This window comes from Triticum dicoccoides, chromosome 1B, assembly GCF_002162155.2.
Source record: "Triticum dicoccoides isolate Atlit2015 ecotype Zavitan chromosome 1B, WEW_v2.0, whole genome shotgun sequence".
NCBI lineage: Eukaryota > Viridiplantae > Streptophyta > Magnoliopsida > Poales > Poaceae > Triticum > Triticum dicoccoides.
The window spans coordinates 3,912,313-3,919,692 of record NC_041381.1 but is presented as its reverse complement, the minus strand read 5'-3'; the positions used below and the strand labels follow the sequence as shown (position 1 = coordinate 3,919,692).

The following is a 7,380-nucleotide window of genomic DNA, read 5'->3' as shown; positions in this document are numbered from 1 at the left end:
ACTCCCGCCCACCCTCGGCCTCCCAGTCCAACCCCTCGGCGCTCATGTGTTTCGCCTGCCACAGGCCCGGACATTTCCAATCTCGCTGCACCAACCCCCCATTCTGCTTGATTTGCCGTTCTGATGGTCACCTCACAGTCAACTGCATGGCTAGGCAGAAACCTCCCGCGGTCATCCAGTTTGGTTCGGGTCTCCCTGGCTGCTCCTTTTTCGCGTTTGATGGCGACCTTCCTGTTCGGGAGGTGGCACCTGCTCTGTCTAATGCTGCGATTGTCATAGTCAAGGATCAAAAGATCTCGCCTCATACTCTTCTGGAAGGGCTTCGCATTTGGGATGAGGCTGGATGGGACTGGCAAGTGGTGCAGCTGTCTGATTTTGAGTTCTCGGTGGTGTTTCCTTCCAAAGAATGTTTGGCGATGATTGCCTCATGCACTAGCTTCACTCTTCCCCTCAATCAATTGGTGGTTTCTATTAAAGCGGCTTCTTGCAGTGGTACGGCGGTCGGGCCACTCTCTCAAATCTGGGTTCTGATTGATGATCTGCCTGTTGCTCTCCGTTCGTCTGCTTTTCTCCTGCCTTTTGGGGTGCTGATTGGGAAGCCCATCGATGTGGATGAAGATTCTCTGAACAAGGTGGGGCCTTCTAGGATGAAGGTTTGGGTTCTGGATCCTGAAAGGGTGCATGGCTCGATTGATATCTTCCCGTCTCCCAATGGTATCAAGCTTCGGGTGCGGGTGGAGGGGGCGGCTGCCTCTCAGTCTTCACCTCCCCCTCCTGCCCCTTCTCTCCTTTCGGATAAGCATGATAAGAGGGGGATGGATCGCAGGGTGGCCCCAATCAGAGCAATGGGTCTAACCTTCGCTTCACCCAGTCTGAATGGGATGGTCTGGCAGACTCTGAACGTGAATTGTTTCAATCTCAAGCTCCCTCTGGTGTTGCCCCTCATGATGATTTGGTGGTCCCGTCTGATGCTCCCAATGTTCCTGCTGCTGGTGCTGATACATCGAAGTTTCCGCCCTGCTCTGCTACCCTCGTTTCTGGTGCCTGCTCCAACCTCCCTGCCCGCCCGCTCTCCCCCACTCGATCTAGGATTGAAGATCTCCTGGCCTCACCGGTTCGCGATGTGGAGGAAGCCCAGTCCCTTCGGAAGAAGAAATCCTCAGTGCGCAAATTCTCGGCTAAGAGCCGGAATTCTTCGGGTTCGAAACAATCTATGGCAGGGATCTGTCGGCGTCTTTATCATGATTTGGGCTCTATGTCATGCTCGGACCACCATGTGGGATCTCCTGCGGCGCGGTCGCCTGTGATCCGTTCCCCTATGTCCACGGCGCGCAAAGGCAGGCGGGTGGCCAATTCTGGTGTCCCTATTCTGGAGCGCGCTGAAAAACATGCTGCGGCGAAGGATCTTCCCCCCACAGGTACACCCCCCGCCCCCCCTGCTGCTGTTTCTCTGGTTCGATTGGTTCTTCCTTCTCTTTCGGATGATCATCTTTTAAATATTATGTCGGATGTGGGGGTGGTGGTTGATTCTTCTGTTGGCTCTCCTAGTTCTCTTCTTTCTGTTATTCGGGCTAACGAGATGGCTCAGGCTGCCATTGCCAAAGCCAAAGAGGCAGTTGCCTCTTTGCCAGGGGCGTCTAATAGTGGTTCGGCAATGGACGCGGACGCTGGTAGTGGCCAGCCCCAATCCAACTTGTCTAAAAGGGGCATCAATAAACGTGCTAAATCCTGCATGGCTCCATGCAGGTCGAGCCTTCGAATCAAAAACCTGTCTTATAAATGAGGGCCCTATTCTGGAACATTAGGGGGTTCGGTGCTAGGGGGCGCCGTGACCAACTTAAAGATCTGGTTCGATCTAACTCGATTGATTTTATGGGGCTGGTAGAAACTTTCAAGGAATCCTTCTCCCCTAGTGAACTGTCGGCTATGGGTATGGACAAATTCTACTGGAACTTTTTACCTGCTGTGGGGCACTCGGGCAGGATTTTGATAGGGGCCAACAAAGATATTTTCGATTTTGTTGCTTTTGATCATGGGATATTTTGGGCCAGCGTTGTTCTCTCCCTTAAAGCTCAGAACACTCTTTGTGAGTTTATCGTCGTTTATGGCCCTGCGGATCACTCCCTGTCTCCTTTATTCCTTGATGAGCTTTCGCTGAAGATCGATGCCTGTACCTTACCGATGGTTATCGGGGGAGACATTAATCTGCTACGGGGCCCTAATGACAAAAGTAATAATATCTTCTCCTGGCCGCTGGCTAATGCCTTTAACGATTTCATTAGTGCCAATGCTATTCGTGAGCTACCTCGGGGGGGAGCTCGCTTTACCTGGTCTAACCATCAGACAACTCCTATTAGATCGGTGCTTGACAGAGTTTTCCTATGTCCCAGGTGGGATTCCTTATTTCCTAGGGCCTCTCATTCTGCTAAATGCATTATCGGTTCCGATCATACCCCCCTAATTCTTGATGATGGCTCCGTTAGCCTCAGACCTCCGGCTAGATTCCAATTTGATGCTTCCTGGTTGGCGGTAGATGGCTTTGTTGATTTGGTTGCATCGAAGATCTCCCTTTCTCTAGCTTCTAATGCTCGCTCTTTTGGGCCTCTAGATGATTGGCATGCGTGTTCCTATAACTTGCGTAAATTCCTCAGAGGCTGGGCTCGGAACCGTGCGGCGGAGGATCGTCGTACCAAATCCTTCCTTGAGGACCAGATCCTGTCGCTGGATCGTGCGGCTGATTCGATTGGGCTTTCCGAAGATGGTTGGGTGGTTCGGTATAATCTTGAGGCAGCCTTATTGCAGCTTCACCATCAGGCTGAGATTTACTGGCGCCAACGGGGGACTCTTAACTGGACTCTAAAAGGTGACTCTCCTACGGCGTATTTCTTTGCGATCGCGAACGGCAGGCGTAGACGGTGCGATATTAATAGCCTGCGAATTAACGGTGTTGTATCATCGGAGCATTCTGTTATTATGGCCCATGTGGTGAACTTCTTCTCATCTCTATTGGGGGCTAAACCTCCATCGGGCCTCTCTATAGCTCCCTCCCTCTGGGACTTTGGCCTTAAAATCTCTCCCGAGGAGAATGCCTCCTTGATGATCCCCCTCTCTGATCAGGAAATCTGGGAGGTTGTTAACTCTGCTAATCCCAATGCTGCTTCTGGGCCAGACGGCTTTTCTATTCCTTTCTTTCGAAAATTCTGGCCACAGTTGAAACAGCTGGTCTGTAACATTATCCAGGGCTTTTGCCTTGGCACTGTGGATATCTCTCGCTTGAATTATGTTGTGATTACCCTAATCCCCAAGGTTAAGGGTGCTGATGTTATTTCCCAATTCCGACCTATTGCTTTGATTAACAATTTTGCCAAATTCCCGGCTAAAGGCTTTGCAAATCGTTTGTCGCCGGTGGCCCATAGAGTTATTAGTCCCTTTCAATCTGCTTTTATCAAAGGGCGTTTCATCCTGGACGGTATCCTATCCCTTCATGAGATTGTTCACGACCTTCACGTTCGGAGAGCTAAAGCGGTTATCCTTAAGTTAGATTTCGAGAAAGCCTACGACTCCGTGAGATGGACCTTCCTCAAGCAGGTCCTTCTTGCTAAAGGCTTCGACGGTGCCTATGTTCATCGTATCATGCAGATGGTCTCGGGTGGCCATACTGCCGTCTCGGTTAATGGTGCTGTTAGTAATTTCTTCGCTAATGGTAGGGGTTTGCGCCAAGGGGACCCTGCCTCCCCCGTTCTCTTCAATTTTGTGGCCGATGCCTTCTCTTGCATGCTTTCCAGGGCGGCCCGTTGTGGGCACATTACCCCTGTAATCTCCCATCTACTTCCCACTTGCAGTACGCGGATGATACTATTATCTTGGTGGAGTTGGATGACACCTGCATTGCTAATCTTAAATTCATCCTGTTATGTTTCGAAGCTATTTCGGGACTCAAGATTAACTTCGCCAAAAGTGAGGTCTTGGTCACAGGTGTGGCTGAGACGGAAGCCCTGTGGGTTGCCAGGCTCCTGAACTGTTCTTTGGGCTCTTTCCCCTTTAAATACCTAGGCCTTCCTATCTCTCCGGGTGTGCTCCATGCTAAAGACTTCGCTCCGGCGGTTGCTAAAGTGGGGAACAGGGTGCTTCCTTGGAGAGGCAGATATAACACTAACGCTGGCAAAGTCGCTCTAATTAACTCATGCTTATCCTCTCTTCCTATGTTTCTTATGGGCTTCTATCTTCTCATGGATGGCGTGCATGCTGGCTTTGACAAACATAGGGGAGCCTTTTATTGGAATTCCGCAGATAATAAACGGAAATATAGATTAGTCAAGTGGCAGCTTATGTGTAGGCCTAAAATCCGTGGTGGGTTAGGTATTATCAATACCCGAGTGATGAACTTATGTTTGCTTTTCAAGTGGTGGTGGAAAATTTTAACTGTTGGGCCCGACTCGCTCTGGCTTTCGATCCTTAAGGCGAAATACTTTCCTCTCTCTAACCCACTGTTTGCTAACGCGAGACGCGGCTCCCAATTTTGGAAATCCCTCGTCAAAGTTCGACCTATTTTCCTAGAGCATGTTAAATTTAATGTTGGCAATGTGATGTCCATCCGCTTTTGGCTGGACTGGTGGACGGGAGATGCCCCCCTTGCTGAGCGCTTTCCGGTTCTGTTCTCCTACTGTCCTAACCCGGCTATCTCCATCGCGGAGGTGGCGGCTAATCACTGGGATTTGGCCTTTCGTCGGGCCCTGTCTCCTGAAGAGTTGGAAGACTGGCAAAGTCTCTCTGCCCTCTTCCCCTTGCTCTCGGAGTCGGCCGACGAGGTTGTCTGGCCCCACTCGGCCTCTGGTAGATTTTCGGTCAAGTCGCTTTATTTTAGACTTATTGGTGGTATTTCTTCTTCCAGATTTTCTTGTGTTTGGAAGTCCAAAGTCCCCCCTAAGATTAAAATTTTCCTTTGGCAAGCTTTTCGTGGTCGCCTGCCGACTGCTGACCAGATTAAAAAACGCAATGGGCCTGGCTCTGAATTCTATCATTTACGTGGGGCTTTGGAAAACTCGGATCACATTTTTTTCAATTGCGTGCTGGCCAAGTTGGTATGGTGTTGTGTTAGAACGTGGCTCCAAGTCCCTTGGAACCCCTCCTCCTTCTCCGATATCCGTATTCTAGCCAATGCTTTGGTTGGGGTCACCAAGAGGGTGTTTTGGGTTGGCCTGGGAGCCTTATGTTGGGCCTTATGGACCACTAGGAACAAGTTTACTATTGAACATATCTTCCCATCTAAGCCTGCTGACGTCCTTTTCAAATCATGTATATTGTTGCAGCAGTGGAGATCATTGACTAAGGAGCCTGAGCGGGATGCCCTGGACCTTCTCATCAACAAAATTCGGGCTTCGACATCTCACATCTCCAGTCGGGACAATGCTGTCTAATCCTGTTGGTGCTGTTTGCGGCGTTTAAGTCTCTCTTTCCGGCCTGCGTGCCGTGTATGGCAGTTGCCTGTACCCTTCTTTCCTTGGCGACTCTTTTTTATATTCCCTCCTTGCGCTATGTGTTTCTCTCAGTACTGTTATCCTGTTTGGTCTTGTGTGACTCTGCCGTGTGGCTTTATTTATAAAGTCGGGGTATGGCCTTTCCTCTAAAAAAAAGAGAGGTTCTCCAGCCCAAACTGAAAATCACCATATTGGCCTTTTCTAACAAATTCGAACTCCAGGATTTGGAGCTTTTGCATGGTTCCTTGTGCAAACATGAAACCAGTGGCATCTATACTCTTTATACTGAACCTTGTCAGAGACTGGAAGGGACAACCATTGCCAATGACTAGCCTTTTATCTCTGACTGTTCCCCAATACAGTACTAATAGAGAGAGATCACGCAGAGACGGCATGCTCCCAAGTATCTGGAGCCCTTCCTCTATCAGTTTACCTAATGCAATTCCAAGGGAAGAGAGGGAGGGCAAGGTGGACATTGATTTTAGAAGCAATGCAGAGACTTTCCTATCACCAGTGTCAAGGAACACCGGTTGTCTCAGCTGAACAAAGGTTGGTGGAAATTTTTTCATTTCGGTGGACCTTATGTTTAGCACTTGCAGAAGCTGCAGATTGTTCATCTCTTTCGGGATCTCAGTGACAGACGTTCCTTTTAGACTCCGATACCTCAGGTGAAATAAATTGCAAATGTCCTTCATATGATGATTACCACCTTCCTCACAACCACTTAAATCCAATGCACGCAGGACATGAAAACCTGAAAGTACTAACAACAAACTGACGTCTTTACTGAACACAGTAAGTGATATCACATGGGACAAACTGCTCATGGTTGGCATTTGCTCCACATCCTCTTCATTACTTGTTTGGAGAGACAGTCGATGGATCTTACTTGGTAGCAACCTGGTCTGCTGACCACCCAATGTTGCGAGAAAGTTCTCCTCATTTGCCAAGGAAGTGATAAGGTCAAGCACCATGTCGTGTACACGAACATAGCTCGCCTTATTAGCAATATTGATACCCATTGGTTGGACCAAGCTTTTGTTAATGAGCTTAGCAATGTAATCCTCTCCTGCATCATACAAGCTCTTCCCCTACTCTTCACGAACAAATCCTTCCCCTATCCATTTCCATATCAACTCTTTGGTTTGAATATCATAATCCTCTAGATACAAACTGAGATACAGTAAACAAGTCTTCAGATTTGGAGGTAGGTCATAGTAACTGACATATAGTATCTTCCTCATGTCCATCAGGTCAGGATTATTTTCTAGCCCAGAACCCATGGATTGGTACACCTTGGTCCAATACGTATATGTAGTTTCATATTCCTTTTTACTAGCCAACATACTAGCCAGTGTAATGATAGCTAATGGTACTCCACCACATTTCCGGAAAATGCTCTCACTTATTTCAGCCAACTGAATAGGAGGACACTTGTCTCTAGTTCCAAATATTCTTTGGTAGAATAACTTTGTTGAGTCACTAGTAGAAAGTGGTTTAAGTTGATAAACACCACTAACTTCTTTGGCAACATCTAGAATGCGAGTTGTTGCGATTACTCTACTACCACATTCATTATCAATCAAAGCAGATCTAATACTTCTCCATGCAGATTTATCCCATATGTCATCAATGACAATAAAGTACCTGCGAGGTCATATCAAAGAGCTATATATTAGTAAAGGCTGTTGTATGTGCATTGAGCTAACCATCAATAAGAATGAAATACCTGAGGTCAATTCCAAAAGGCCATGTGTAAGTAGCTGAAGTATTTGCTACCCAAGTAAAATAGTAAAATGCAATAAAGAATCAAGAAATTGAGGATGGTTGCAACACCTTGTAAATAACTTAACCCCAAATTGTGGGAGACATGGTTCGTATGTGGGAATATGCAAATTGAAAA

The 7,380-nt window shown here is 47.9% G+C and overlaps 1 pseudogene; it reads right to left on the bottom strand.

Annotated features, from left to right (window-relative positions):
- The window catches only part of LOC119298807, a 39,962-nt pseudogene that overhangs the window by 10,619 nt on the left and 21,963 nt on the right, over window positions 1–7,380 (bottom strand).